This window comes from Lepidochelys olivacea (assembly GCF_965140295.1).
Source record: "Lepidochelys olivacea isolate rLepOli2 genome assembly, chromosome: 3".
NCBI lineage: Eukaryota > Metazoa > Chordata > Testudines > Cheloniidae > Lepidochelys > Lepidochelys olivacea.
In genome coordinates, this window is record NC_140413.1 from 57451588 (window position 1) to 57467360 (window position 15773).

At 42.8% G+C, this 15773-nt stretch overlaps 1 protein-coding gene across 27 annotated transcripts in view; it reads left to right on the plus strand.

The window, feature by feature from the left end:
* RIMS1 (regulating synaptic membrane exocytosis 1) overlaps window positions 1-15773 on the plus strand; it is a 513389-nt gene that overhangs the window by 178579 nt on the left and 319037 nt on the right. The window lies entirely within an intron of this gene.

Here is a 15773-nt window from a genome sequence, read left to right on the forward strand (position 1 = left end):
AAAATCTACACAGGACTCTCTAATTCAGGCCACTGGAAGATCAAGACCAGTGTACTAGCAGACAGCCTTCGAGATCAGAGAAAGGAAATCTCATTTCCTGGCAGAATGTGAATGCTCCACTTCAGACAAATGAGTCTTTTACAGCATCAAGGAAAATTATTCTCCATATGTAACAAATTTTTTCATAGTATCCTTTCATCTAGTCCTGGACTTTGAAGGAGCCACAAAAACAGAGAATGACATCCAAAGAGCATTTGCTTGACAAAGGAGTAATCAGAGCCAATTTCATTATGAAATTCTGAAAATTGTACTTCGTGATTCCCTTAGTCCCCAGAAACCCAGAGGGCTAAAGGCATCAACAAATTCATAAAAAACCTGCAGAAAATTCAGGATGTAAAGTCTATAATTTAGCCTGGGGCACACCTATCAGAGGGCATCCTTTCATTCACAGACTTTTCAGAAGTTTATACTCCTGGGGGAATTCTGTGGCACTGTGCACGTGCAGAATTCATGTGCCTGCCGATTTTTTTTCTTTGCAAAAATACATTCTGCTGGAGAGGCACTGCAGTTATGCCTTTTTTCCACCGGGGCTGCTATGGCACCAGAACAGAGGCAGCCGGCTCACCGCTCACTGTGAACAAATAACTTGTGGTTGAACTAGAGCATGTCTTTTAGAAAGACATCCAGTTTTGAGTTTAAGACTTCAAGTGATGGAGAATTTACCACATTTCTTTTCAAGCTACACATTTTGGCCTTGTGCCACACATGTAGTTAACAGAGTGATTTTGGTGCAAATAATAGTTCAGGAGATAAGGTATACACCTGTATGTGAAAGAAAATGAATCTTCTTCAACTAAGGTTGAGATTATCAGAGCCTAAGAGTTAGGCCATTAAAGGGAATCGATGAAGGGAGAGAAACTCAGACCAAAACTTGAGTTCAAGGAAAATTTCTACCTCCAAAATTTCCTGAATTTGGAATAGATTTACTTAATAGTGCAGAGACAAAGGGTAAACCCTAAGGATCCACAGATCTCAGCAGCTCACAAACTGATTCAGTGAGCAATTTGGGGATTAAGTTTCATCCTCTCTTCATGCAATGGTAAACCAAACTCACTTCATCCACATGTTGTTAACTTCTTTAAAGTGTCAGGGAACTTTAATCTTCCAAAAGTTTTCACTGAAGTCTTCCAGAGGAGTAAAAAAATGAGTTGAGTGTCTTCTGTATTTGTTAGTTCTCAACATAACTTTCCTATTGGCAATAATTTGGGCGAGACAGATGTCAGAATGAGAACACTTGAAATGCAGTTGTGCAACTTATGTTCAGCTAATATTATGTGGCGTACTGTAAAAGGATGAGGGCCTATCTTATAACACCCTCCTCCTTCCTGACTCAGCTTTGCTCTTGCTGAGTCAGCTCACTTCCTGCGTTAATTCTGTCTGAGCTCTCTCAAGAAATCTAGGGAAGCAGTTTCCAGTGGGTTTAGTTGTTTTATTTAAGCCTTCATAACAAAACTTTGACAGACTTTTCCCTCAAAAGTCTGTGCAGGCCGAGTAGTCCCTTCCCCAAGTCTGTCCCTCACTTTGGTAACTTCATTAACCAAAATTTCCTGGCTCTTACCTTAGAACCTCAGCAATACAGGACTCCACATGTTCTCCCTTCTGTCCATTTGGTTTCTGGAACAATTCCGCTCTGTAGTCGCTCCAGTAGCAGTCCATTGGGAGCACAGCCCCTGGGCCCTCAGCTTTCTGGAAGGTTTTGCAATATTCTCTTCCATTTCCTGCTGCTCTCTTTTATAAGGCTCAGCAAATTAAGTTCCAGCTCTTTCTCAGGTGCAGTGTGTGGGGCTAATAAGCCTGCTAGCCAGCTAGCTAACTGCAGATCTCTGATTCCAGAGGAATGGTATCCCATATATCTTCACAAGGACTACATGAGACTTTGTTCCCAATTTTGATTCAGTTTTCCACAGATCCCAAGATAGTTCTTTCCTTGTTCTGAACAGTCCTTAAACATAAGGAGTTAGAGACTAGGTTAACTTTGATGTGAAGAGCATTAATGATGTCCCTAAGATAACAAAACACTTCCCAAAAATCTAATTTTGATTCATAGCCTTCCACTGAAGTTGGTGGCAGGAGGCTGTTAGACCTTTAGAGAAAGTAGATGGGTCTAAAACTATATCCACGATTCTTATGCAAGAATGTTCTTTTGCCTTGTGAAATAAGGACATACACCAGAGTCAGCAGCACTTCATGGTTTGAAAGATCCTTTTACATTAGCTCCAAACATAGAATCATAGAACCGTAGGAGTGGAAGGGACTGCAAGAGATCATTAGTTCAGTCCCCTGACTCATGGCAGGACCAAGTATTATCTAGACAGTCCCTGACAGGTGTTTCATAGAATCATAGAATATCAGGGTTGGAAGGGACCCCAGAAGGTCATCTAGTCCAACCCCCTGCTCGAAGCAGGACCAATTCCCAGTTAAATCATCCTAGCCAGGGCTTTGTCAAGCCTGACCTTAAAAACCTCTAAGGAAGGAGATTCTACCACCTCCCTAGGTAACGCATTCCAGTGTTTCACCACCCTCTTAGTGAAAAAGTTTTTCCTAATATCCAATCTAAACCTCCCCCACTGCAACTTGAGACCATTACTCCTCGTTCTGTCATCTGCTACCATTGAGAACAGTCTAGAGCCATCCTCTTTGGAACCCCCTTTCAGGTAGTTGAAAGCAGCTATCAAATCCCCCCTCATTCTTCTCTTCCGCAGGCTAAACAATCCCAGCTCCCTCAGCCTCTCCTCATAACTCATGTGTTCCAGACCCCTAATCATTTTTGTTGCCCTTCGCTGGACTCTCTCCAATTTATCCACATCCTTCTTGTAGTGTGGGGCCCAAAACTGGACACAGTACTCCAGATGAGGCCTCACCAATGTCGAATAGAGGGGAACGATCACGTCCCTCGATCTGCTCGCTATGCCCCTACTTATACATCCCAAAATGCCATTGGCCTTCTTGGCAACAAGGGCACACTGCTGACTCATATCCAGCTTCTCGTCCACTGTCACCCCTAGGTCCTTTTCCGCAGAACTGCTGCCTAGCCATTCGGTCCCTAGTCTGTAGCTGTGCATTGGGTTCTTCCGTCCTAAGCGCAGGACCCTGCACTTATCCTTATTGAACCTCATCAGATTTCTTTTGGCCCAATCCTCCAATTTGTCTAGGTCCTTCTGTATCCTATCCCTCCCCTCCAGCGTATCTACCACTCCTCCCAGTTTAGTATCATCCACAAATTTGCTGAGAGTGCAATCCACACCATCCTCCAGATCATTTATGAAGATATTGAACAAAACCGGCCCCAGGACCGACCCTTGGGGCACTCCACTTGATACCGGCTGCCAACTAGACATGGAGCCATTGATCACTACCCGTTGAGCCCGACAATCTAGCCAGCATTCTACCCACCTTATAGTGCATTCATCCAGCCCATACTTCCTTAACTTGCTGACAAGAATACTGTGGGAGACCGTGTCAAAAGCTTTGCTAAAGTCAAGAAACAATACATCCACTGCTTTCCCTTCATCCACAGAACCAGTAATCTCATCATAAAAGGCGATTAGATTAGTCAGGCATGACCTTCCCTTGGTGAATCCATGCTGGCTGTTCCTGATCACTTTCCTCTCATGCAAGTGCTTCAGGATTGATTCTTTGAGGACCTGCTCCATGATTTTTCCAGGGACTGAGGTGAGGCTGACTGGCCTGTAGTTCCCAGGATCCTCCTTCTTCCCTTTTTTAAAGATTGGCACTACATTAGCCTTTTTCCAGTCATCTGGGACTTCCCCCGTTCGCCACGAGTTTTCAAAGATAATGGCCAATGGCTCTGCAATCACAGCCGCCAATTCCTTCAGCACTCTCGGATGCAACTCGTCCGGCCCCATGGACTTGTGCACGTCCAGCTTTTCTAAATAGTCCCCAACCACCTCTATCTCCACAGAGGGCTGGCCATCTCTTCCCCATTTTGCGATGCCCAGCGCAGCAGTCTGGGAGCTGACCTTGTTCGTGAAAACAGAGGCAAAAAAAGCATTGAGTACATTAGCTTTTTCCACATCCTCTGTCACTAGGTTGCCTCCCTCATTCAGTAAGGAGCCCACACTTTCCTTGGCTTTCTTCTTGTTGCCAACATACCTGAAGAAACCCTTCTTGTTACTCTTGACATCTCTGGCTAGCTGCAGCTCCAGATGTTTGACGAACCTGTTCTTAAAAATCTCCAATGATGGAGATTCTACAACTTGCGCAGGCAATTTATTCCAGTTCTTAACCACCCTGACAGGAAGTTTTTCCTAATGTCCAATCTAAACTGCCCTTGCCATAATTTAAGTCCATTGCTTCTTGTCCTAGTCTCAGAGTTTAAGAAGAATAATTTTTCTCCCTCCTCCTTGTAACATCCTTGTACGTACTTGAAAACTGTTATCATGTCCCCCCTCAGTCTTCTCTTTTCCAGACTAAACAAACCCAGTTTTTTCAATCTTCTCTAATAGGTCATGTTTTCTAGGCTTTCTAATCCCTATGGGGGATTAGCCACCAGTCTTAGGGTTATCTGCCCTATTTCTCAGCAGTTTGTCCTGAATTTGGCATCCTCAGTTGTGACCCACTGAGGCATGATTACAGACCTCCCCAGAGCCCTTTCTCCAGTACTCCTTCCTAGGCAGTCATTTCCCATTTTGTATGTGTGCAACTGATTGTTCCTCCCTAAGTAGAGTATTTTGCATTTGTCCTTATTGAATTTCATCCTATTTACTTCAAACCATTTCTCCAATTTGTCCAGATCATTTTGAATTTTAATCCTATCGTCCTAAGCACTTGCAACCCCTCCCAGCTTGGTATCATACACAAACTTTGTAAGTGTACTCTCTATGCCATTATCTAAATCTTTGATGAAGATATTGAACAGAACTGATCCCTGCAAGTACTGGACCCAGAACTGAGTCCTGCAAGACCCTCATTCAATATGCACTTCCAACTTGACTGTGAACACTGATAACTACTCTGGGGGGAATTGTTTTCCAGCCAGTTATGCACTCACCTGGTAGTAGCTCCATCTAGGTTATATTTCCCTAGTTTTGTTTTTGTTGTTTTGTTTTAAACTGGACCAGCATGTCTGCACTGATGCATTATCTGAAAGGAGAGTTGCCCATGTTGTGGATACCTTATACAATCTTCTCTTTCCTTCTTTATTCTCTTTTGAATGCTCACTCTTATGTATTCCATTAGTCATAGGATCTGTGGTCAATATGATGGGTAAATTTTTTTGTTAGTTTTCTTTGACTGTAGACTCTTAGCTACTGGCTTTCTTCAGTTAATTTATTATTCTTTCTACTCACTTAAATCAATTATTGTAATGATCAATTTACTGAATGCTGGAGCATTTTCTTGAAATAAAGTTTATATAATTTTTAATCTTCATTTTGAGAGTTTTTTCTCTCAAAAAAGAAAGAGATTTTATTTCATCTTTTTTGGTGAGATGGCATTTTATGTCATCAATGCTTAACAACATTTTTGTAAATATATGCTTCCCGACACCAAGAAACTTTGTCACAGACTTTTCACTCTTTCCCCTTATGCTCTGGTGTAGTTTCTTACAGGCTGCTTTTCATTTAGAAACTGTCTCCTTATAACTCATCTTAGCGTTTCCGCACTGATCACACCTATATTATTTTCTTTAACTTCTCAATGCCTATACTAGCTATTCCCCCCCCCCCTTCAATATTGTGCTTTTTCACTCAGCTTAACATGTCTTTGACAACATACTGCCTTTTGTGTTATTTTTGGGCTATCCATAGGCCACTTAGTATTCAAAGGTTTTAGACTTTTATTTGTCACATGTTTCTTTTAAAATGAGATATTATAATGTTTCTGAGGCAAAAATCAATTCTTACTCCTTGCTTCTACTCTGTTCTTTTCTGTTTGTTTTAATATATGAAGCATGACAAATAAGTTAAATATAATTACATTGATTCAGCAGTTTATCTTATTGAATAGCTAAAAAATATCTATTCTGTCAACCACTATTTTCTTTTAATCTGTAAATTTATCTGGATAGCCAAAATTTGGTGCCCAATATGTTTTCTTTCCCATTCCAATTAAAATGTCACATGACAGTATTAAATAAGCACAGGGAATTTTCAGTTCATGTATTATAAAGAACATAGAAAAGAGGATAATAGTTAAGATTAATAATGTACAACAGCAGTTTTAATTTTCAGCCTGCTGTCTACTAAATTTTAGGGGGCACTAGATATAGTAAATACTGTAGGTGTTTCACCAAGAAATGATTATTGTACTTGCGCACAAATTGACATAGAAAAATTTCAACAACTATTTCAGGCTAAATTATTTTAATTCTGCTAAATACTAATGTTCCTGGTGGAAGATAAACTAGTAGATATGAATTTACAGAACTGAAATAGAAAAGTCATTTACAAAATGGTTCAGTCTGAAAGATTGCCATTTAAAAAAAAACCCCTGAAAACGTGGTACAATAATCTGATTTTTACACAAGGACCTTCTATATCGTCAGGCTCCTAACTCTCTCAAGTAAATCACATTCAGAAAGCAAAAAGAAAAGGAGTACTTGTGGAACCTTAGAGACTATGCCACAAGTACTCCTTTTCTTTTTGCGAATACAGACTGACATGGATGCTATTCTGAAACCATTCAGAAAGGAAACACGTCATAAAGAAGAGAACAAGAATTAAAGTATAAAATTAAATGATGAACAAAACGTTCATCCCTTGTGTTAAGTGTAAACAAAAGTTTTTTATAGCCTTTGTGTCTTAAATTTTCAGGACATTTCTTATTTATCTTACATAGTGAGGACAAATCAAAAGGAATAAAGGATTTGCAGATAAAGAATCCAAATCACAATAATTTAACTTCCAAACTGTCACTAAACCTCTGTTTCAAATTATAACATATTTTTTTCACTTTTAATCCACCACTATTTCCAAATGTGTCTGATTTCTGCTATTCTCAAAAAATAGCACTTTAGTTTGCTCTGCCTTTCTATAGTTTGACTGATTTATTTTACTTTATAATATAGAAAAGCATATTGTTGAGAGGTATCCAGGATACTTTTAGCCAACTTCCAGATATCTATCTCTAAAAGAACAATTACTTTTTATTTCATTATTTACTTTTTATTTATAGCAATATTTGGGCCTGATGCACTGCCCATTGAAATCAGTAAGATTCATTGGGCATTGGATAAGGCTTAATGTGTATCCACTCAATGCTCTGAGCACACTTACAATATATTCGCAAAAAGAAAAGGAGTACTTGTGGCACCTTAGTAACTAACCAATTTATTTGGAAACCAAAAACTAGCGAGTTCAGATCCTACAGCACAGGTATTATATGCTCTAAGCATTCACGTTGTGCATCAAGTTTATCTTCCAGGAGATCCCAACTGGCAGTCCTAAGTTCAGTGAATTATTATTTTATTTATTTATTAATAGGGTTTCCTATGGTGCTCATCTCTGTAGTATTTGCATCTATCACAATCCCAACTGTGGGGCACTTACTGAATGGGGGAGGCAACATGATGACAGATGATGTGGAAAAAGCTGAAGTACTCAATCCTTTTTTTGCCTTGCTCTTCACAGACAAAGTCAGCTCCCAGGCTGCTGCAATGGGCAACACAGTATGGGGGGGAGGTGAGCAGCCCTCAGTGGTGAAAGAGCAGGTTAAGGACTATTTAGAAAAAGCTGGATGTGCACAAATCCATGGGTCCAGATCTAATGCATCCAAGGGTGCTGAGGGAGTTGGCTGATGTGATTGCAGAGCTGTCAAGGTTCCTCCCCCACTCTGAACTCTAGGGTACAGATGTGGGGACCTGCATGAAAAACCTCCTAAGCTTATCTTTACCAGCTTAGGTCAAAACTTCCCCAAGGTACAAAATATTCCACCCGTTGTCCTTGGATTGGCCGCTACCACCACCAAACTAATACTGGTTACTGGGGAAGAGCTGTTTGGATGCGTCCTTCCCCCCAAAATACTTCCCAAAACCTTGCACCCCACTTCCTGGACAAGGTTTGGTAAAAAGCCTCACCAATTTGCCTAGGTGACTACAGACCCAGACCCTTGGATCTTAAGAACAATGAACTATCCTCCCAACACTTGCACCCCCCCTTTCCTGGGAAATGTTGGATAAAAAGCCTCACCAATTTGCATAGGTGACCACAGACCCAAACCCTTGGATCTGAGAACAATGAAAAAGCATTCAGTTTTCTTACAAGAAGACTTTTAATAAAAAATAGAAGTAAATAGAAATAAAGAAATCCCCCCTGTAAAATCAGGATGGTAGATATCTTACAGGGTAATTAGATTCAAAAACATAGAGAACCCCTCTAGGCAAAACCTTAAGTTACAAAAAAGATACACAGACAGAAATAGTTATTCTATTCAGCACAATTCTTTTCTCAGCCATTTAAAGAAATCATAATCTAACACATACCTAGCTAGATTACTTACTAAAAGTTCTAAGACTCCATTCCTGGTCTATCCCCGGCAGAAACCAGCATATAGACAGACACACAGACCCTTTGTTTCTCTCCCTCCTCCCAGCTTTTGAAAGTATCTTGTCTCCTCATTGGTCATTTTGGTCAGGTGCCAGTGAGGTTACCTTTAGCTTCTTAACCCTTTACAGGTGAGAGGAGCTTTCCCCTGGCCAGGAGGGATTTCAAAGGGGTTTACCCTTCCCTTTATATTTATGACAAGAGCCATTGGCCATTATCTTTGAAAAATCGTGGCAATTCAGGGAGGTCCCGGATGATTGGAAAAAGGCAAATATAGTGCCCATATTTTAAAAAGGGAAGAAAGATAACCTGGGGAACTACAGACCGGTCAGCCTCATTTTAGTCCCTTTCAAAATCATGGAGTAGGTCCTCAAGGAATCCATTTTGAAGCACTTGGAGGAGAGGAAGGTGATCAGGAACAGTCAACATAGATTCACCAAGGGCAAGTCATGCCTGACCAACCTGATTGCCTTCTATGATGAGATAACTGGCTCTGTGGATGTGATATATCTTGACTTTCACAGAGCTTTTGATACGGTCTCCTACAGTATTCTTGACAGCAAGTTAAAGAAGTATGGATTGAATAAATGGACTACAAGGTGGCTAGAAAGCTGGCTAGATTGTTGGGCTCTACAGGTAGTGATCAACAGCTCGATGTCTAGTTGGCAGCCGGTATCAAGCGGAGAGCCCCAGGGGTTGTTCCTGGGGCCAATTTTGTTCCACATCTTTATTAATGATCTGGATGATGGGATTAATTGTACCCTTAGAAGGTTCTCAGATGACACTAAGATGGGGAGAGAGGTAGATACGCTGGAGGGTAGGGATAGGGTGCAGAGGGACCTAGACAAATTGGAGGATTGGGCACTTAGGAAGGAAGAATCCCATGCACCGCTACAAGCTGGGGACCGACTGGCTAAGCAGCAGTTCTGCAGGAAAGAACCTGGGGATTACAGTGGATGAGAAGCTGGATATGAGTTGGAAGTGTGTGCCCTTGTAGTCATGAAGGCCAATGGCATATTGGACTGCATCAGTAGGAGCATTGCCAGCAGATCAAGGGAAGTGATTATTCCCCTCTATTCAGCACTGGTGAGGCCACCCCTGGAGTATTGCATCCAGTTTTGGTCCCCCCACTATAGAAGGGATGTGGACAAATTGGAGAGAGTCCAGTGGAGGGCAACAAAAATGATTAGGGGCCGGGACATATGGCTTATGAGGAGAGGCTGAGGGAACTGGGTTTATTTAGTCTGAAGAACAGTGGGGGAGGGGGGATTTGATAGCAGCCTTCAACAACCTGAATGGGGTTCCAAAGAGGATGGAGCTAGGGTGTTGTCAGTGGTGGCAGATAACAGAACAAGAAGCAATGGTCTCAAGTTGCAGTCGGGGCGGTCTAGGTTGGATATTAGGAAAAACTTTTTCACTAGGAGCGTGATGAAGCACTGGAATGGGTTCCCAAGGAGGTTTTGGAATCTCCATCCTTAGAGATTTTTGACAAAGCCCTGGCTGGGATGGTTTAGTTGGTGTTGGTCCTGCTTTGAGCAGGGGGTGGACTAGATGACCTCCTGAAGTCTGCTCCAACCTTAATATTCTATGATTCTATGATCACAGGTTAATTACTTTTATCTTTACAACATTCCTCTGAGCAACCGTGGATCTGGGATTTTGCAATGGAGTGGGTAGGTGGGAGTGATCAATATGCAAATACCTAGCATTACATAAATAAACATTATGCACACTAGTTGCATTTTTATAGTTAATTTCATGGTTGCTAAGGTTTTTCACAAGCAATAGTCTTTAAAACCTTTTGTGAAGTGGTCAGTTGTATTTTTTGTAAATTAGTATCTTAGTTTCACTTTTGATTGTTTGGTAACCTTTGATTTTTATCAATGTCCTTTTCTCAAATGAAAAAGACAGCTGGAAACCACATTTCCCTTGCAATCACTTCACCTATCTTGCCTCGTTCCCAGCTTGGTTCTTTTTGATTCCTGTAATTCTCCCGAGTTTCCTCCGATCCTATTTCCTCAAGGTCTTCTGTGCCTCTGGCCTCCTTTTTATTTTTCACTGGTCCTTGTCTCCTTTTGCCCTCCTATGTTTGTTTTTCCTCTTCCCTCTATCTGCATCGACCTGCCTCAACCCTCTTAGTCCTCCTCCTTACCTTTATCCACATCTCCTCTCATCCTGTGTCTTTTTCAGTTATGATAAAGAGGTTATGATGACCCTTACAGGCAACAGTGGATATAGGAAGGCTCTTCAAAGGGAGAGGACAGGACAGAATTTGGCCGCCAGAAAGCCAGTGATATTTAAACTGAGCTAAAACCCTGATTTCTAAATAATTAGCTAGGGCTTACTGATACAATCATGGTAGAACAGTGGTCACTTTATTACTACAGGACTCTAATGATTCATTAGTATATTTCAGTACTGAACTGAAATTGGCTATAGACTAGTGAAAAAGATCTATGAATGATTATTTATACATTCCAGAGAAGAGCAACTTTTAAAGAATCAAATCTTAAATAAACCCCAAAATCAAACATAGAGCTGGAGGGTAATGGGGTGATCTGATTAGATCACTAGGGGGTTTTTGGATTTAAATAACTGAAGTCATTTTGCATTACTAAGGTGATTCTTGCAAGCCTGTTATGTAATTAAAGTTATATGAAAATGAGATTGTCCAAAAATGGAACCATAAAAACATAAATTACTCAAAATGGGATGTGAGCAGCCTAGCAAGGGGAAAAGTATGGTACACAAAAGAGATTAACTGACTGAATAGATAAAATTATTTTTAAAAGAATATAAGTATCAAGTTTTATATGTGTTAACCACTTACATAAGAAAAATGTAAACTAGGAAGAAAAATCAGACTTTATATTGGAAGGCGATGGAAGTATATTACTTTTTTCCATTCAAGAGATCCAAGTGGGTATTTTCAGCATTCCTTCTGAATGATTCTGAAAATTGAAAGTGTAGAGATAGAAGGGAATGGAATGTCAAAAACACTGTAAATAAATCTTTGTTTACTACTTACTGGTAGCTCAAATTAAGATGTTTTAAAATGTCCCTGAACTATTAGGCAGTACAGGGCTTCACTGAGTTACACATTATAGAGATGGCAGGGTGACAGGCTATTGCTGAGTTAACAGGTCTTTGAAAAGGGCAGAGACAACATGTTCTCTGTAGTCATCTCTTTTCTTCATCTGTTTCTCTCTGTCATAATGTTGAAATATACCTTTTCTTCATAACTCTTGATAATCTGCATTAGTGTGTGGCTCCTGCCATTATAGTTTGCTAATTTATGTCAGCATGCGTAGGTTGACCTGAATGATTTGAATCTCACCTACCGCTATTCCCTGCCGCAGGTAATAGACTATCGGGAAACTAGACACTGGTAATGAATTAGGCCATTTTATGTGGCCAATGTTTTTAAAAATGACCAGTGATTTTTGGGTGCCTTAATTTTTGGGTACCTACCCTGAGTCACCATGAAAGGTCTTAACCAACCCACCCACTGAAAATCAGGTACCTCAGGGTGGGTACACAAAACCTGAGGCACACAAAATCACTAGGAACTTTTGAAAATCATGCCCTATTTCTGTTGAGTAAACCATTATTTCTGGGTCATGTACTATTTAGTCATAAACAAAATCTTCATCATCATATTTGAAAATTTCTCAAGGATTTTAGCAATATGCAGTCCTGCCACCAAGCCAGTTAACACCCAGATATATCTGATGCCCACAGGACAGGATATCCTAACCTCTATCCTACAGCATCACTACACAGTATGTCTTTTATTTATTTAGGAAATAAACAACTTCATTAGATATCTCTGAATGTACAGGTAAGTGCAAAAGATCAGAATGGGACACTAAGTTTATAGCAAAGTTCTGATCTCACTTCTTAAACCTACTTTTGTAACAGTAGCTACATTAGATCATGGAATGTCATTATTATTTGGTTTTCTCAGGCTCCATTATTCCATACTGCGTTTTGTTTTCCTACCTTATTGAAACTCCTCTCTTTCCCCTACTTGAGCTGCCAGTGTAGTGACTTAAGGTGAGATCAAAGCAACACACTTCCTCTTAAATTGATGCAATTTCTAATCTATGGATTGGCTTTCAACCCGTGCTTTATTTTGATTAATCATTTTTTTATATTCTTATGCTGGCACAAAACTCCTTACTGCTTTTTCTTGCCCTACTCCCCCATCATAAATTTTAAATATTCCATATTAAGTCTCACAGTTGTCAACCGTTTTCCCAACCTTTCCCACAATCTCTGACTCTCCTAAATACCCAACTCCCTTCCTTACCAAAAAATACATTGCTTCTCTCCACTTTTCTTTTTTAATCTCTGAGATATCCACTCAGATTTGTTGTAGAGCACTGATACTTTCTCTCCCCCTTCCTCAAATCTTCCATCCCAGATTTACTGAGGTTGCCTTTGTGCTCGAGCTTGCTAGCACAGATAGCACAGACTTAATCAACTTAGCCTCAGACCTCTGCATCTGGAGCGAGAGGTGGGAGACTTAAGAGAAAGACCATGGACATCCCAGAAGGTAGGCTCAACAAAGATAAAGTTGGAAAAATCAAACTTGTCATCCTATTGCAGTAAGTGCAGCACTGTAAATTAATGTTTAGCCAACTCCTACGGTATACTGTGATTTCTTAGATTAGCCAGACTTCAAAAAATGGCATTTGGACTGCTATTCTATACCAAGTAAAATGCTGCACAAAAGACTCAACCTCATTTTGTTTTCGAAATAGCAGTTGTGGACATTTATAAAACTAGCCATAGTGATGATTGAACACCATCTGCAATATGAATAAAAATACTTTCTGAAGGAAATGTTTTATTTGATCTTTATCAACTTCCGTCTATGACATATTCTACAATTTCAACATTCTAGACTGCCACATAACATTTGTCTGACTTTGTCTTTTCCCCAATTGCTGATATTCTACAAAGCATAGTGGAACGATATTTATAGAATGCTAAGGAGGAAATTCAGGCACACATTAAGGCTCTGAAGCTGCATCAGGATCCTCTAATGCAGACCTCTGTGTCAGTGTAGAGTCTCATTGACTTCAGTGAGATTTTGCATAGGCATAGCCACACTAGAGGATTTCAGTGCAGGATCATGCATTAATGAGGAGCTTTAAATATACCCTCTTGATTGTGTGCCGTAAGTACTCTGGCCCCAACTGTCAATCTTAGATGCTCAGACATGAGCATCACAATATGTATTTAGCCACCTAAATAAAAGTTACCTGATATTCAGAGGTGCTGAGCACCCACAGTTTGGCTTCTTTTATTTAGGTGTCTCAATATGAATTGTGGCACCTAACTATGGGTGTCAGAGTTTGAAAAAAAATGGCCACTGTATCATACCTATGTTCCGTGCACTTATGAATAAGGCTGCGAGTTTGTCACAGAAGGCATGGATTCCATGACTTTCCGGGAACTGCATGACTTCTGTAGTGGCTGGTGTGGCTGGCCCGGGGTGATGCGTGAGCAGCACAGGCAGCCCCTGGGCCAGCTGCACCGGCTGCTGGGGCAATCTCAGGCCACCATGTCCCCTTCCCCCAGCAGCTGCAGGAGTTTGGAGGGTGGGGGGACTCAGGGTTGGGGCGTGGGAAGGGGTGAGGGCTCTGGGCGGCACTTACCTCGGCGGGGGCTTCCCAGAAGTGGCGATATTCCTTGGCGGAGGCATGGCCAGGGGGCTCTGCGCGCTCCTTCCTCCTGTAGGCACCGCAGCTGCAGGTCCCATTGGCCGTGGTTCCTGGCCAATAGGAGCTGCAGAGCTGGTGCTTGGGGCTGAGGCAGCGTGCAGAGCCCCCCTGGCCATGCCTAAGAACCGAGGGACATGTCGCCACTTCCAGGGAGGCGCAGAGCCAGGTAGGGAGCCTCACAGCCCCGCCTCCACTGCACCAGCAGAGGTCCTGGGCCAGCCCCCTTTCCCCCAACTACCCGTGGCACCCCCCGGGCTGGCTCCCCGACCACCCACAGCACCCATGGGCTGTCTCCCCGCCCAAATGTAGTCAGGAGCATATAATACAAGTCATGGACAGGTCATGGGCTGTGAATTTTTGTTTACTGCCTGGGGCCTGTCCACGACTTTTACTAAAAATACCTGTGACCAAAGTTCCCTCTAAGCTGTGCGGCCGCACAGCCACGCTGCAGCCTATTAAACGCTGCACGGGTGCTCAGGGCTGCAGCGGGGAGAGATGCCTCTCTCCTAGCCCTGGACCTGCCATGACGCCCCTCCCCCAGCCTCTACCCAGCCTGGCCCAGACAGTACTGGGTTTATAATGGCAGCAGACCCACATTCAGCAGGGGCCCGGCCGGCCCAGCCTGGTGCTCCACTACACTTGCACTGCAGCCCAATGGCCGCAGCACTGGCTCCTCTCCTCTCCGGCCTCTGCCCCGCACTCCTCTAGGCCACCGGACCAGGGCTTCTCTCCACCCCCCTCTCCACCCGCCCACTCGCTCCTCTTAGCCAGCCAGCTGAGGGCTCCTCTCTCTGCCCCTGCCCTCTGTGACTGGCATGCAGCGGCTGTCGGCTGCCTGCCAGTGATGGGTGAAGGGGTGCGGAAAGGAGCCAACAGCCGCTGCCGTTCCTCTGGGCTGCCGGTGATGGACAGTTGGCCACTTTGAGCTCACCTGGGGATCCCGAAGCCGCAGACTGTTACCGGCAGCCTGGACTGTGGACAGATCTTCCATGGCCGGGGGAGAGGTGCTGCGACAGGGAGAGAGAGATGGGGGGAATCCTCTCTCCCCGCCATAGCCCTGGAGCAGCCTGCACCCCAAGCCCCTCATCTCCAGCCCCACCCCAGAGCCCACACCCCCAGCCTGAGCCCTCACCCCCTCCCGCACCCCAACCCTCTACCCCAGCACTGAGCCCCTAATCCTCGGCCCCACCCCAAAGCCCGCACTCCCAGCTGGAGTCCTCACCCCCCTGACTCCAACCCTCAGCCCCAGCCCTGAGCCCCCTCCTACACGCCAAACCCCTCGGCCCCATCCCCGCCACATACATTTTCTTATGTGCACCAATGTGGAGGTGATATAACACATAACAAAATGTATTCCGCACATGTGTGTGAAAAACTAGAGGGAACATTGCCCATGACTAAAACATAGCCTTACTTATGAACAGTAGTGTAAAACTATTTGCACGAAACATAATAAAATATTACTTATATGCTTTAATGG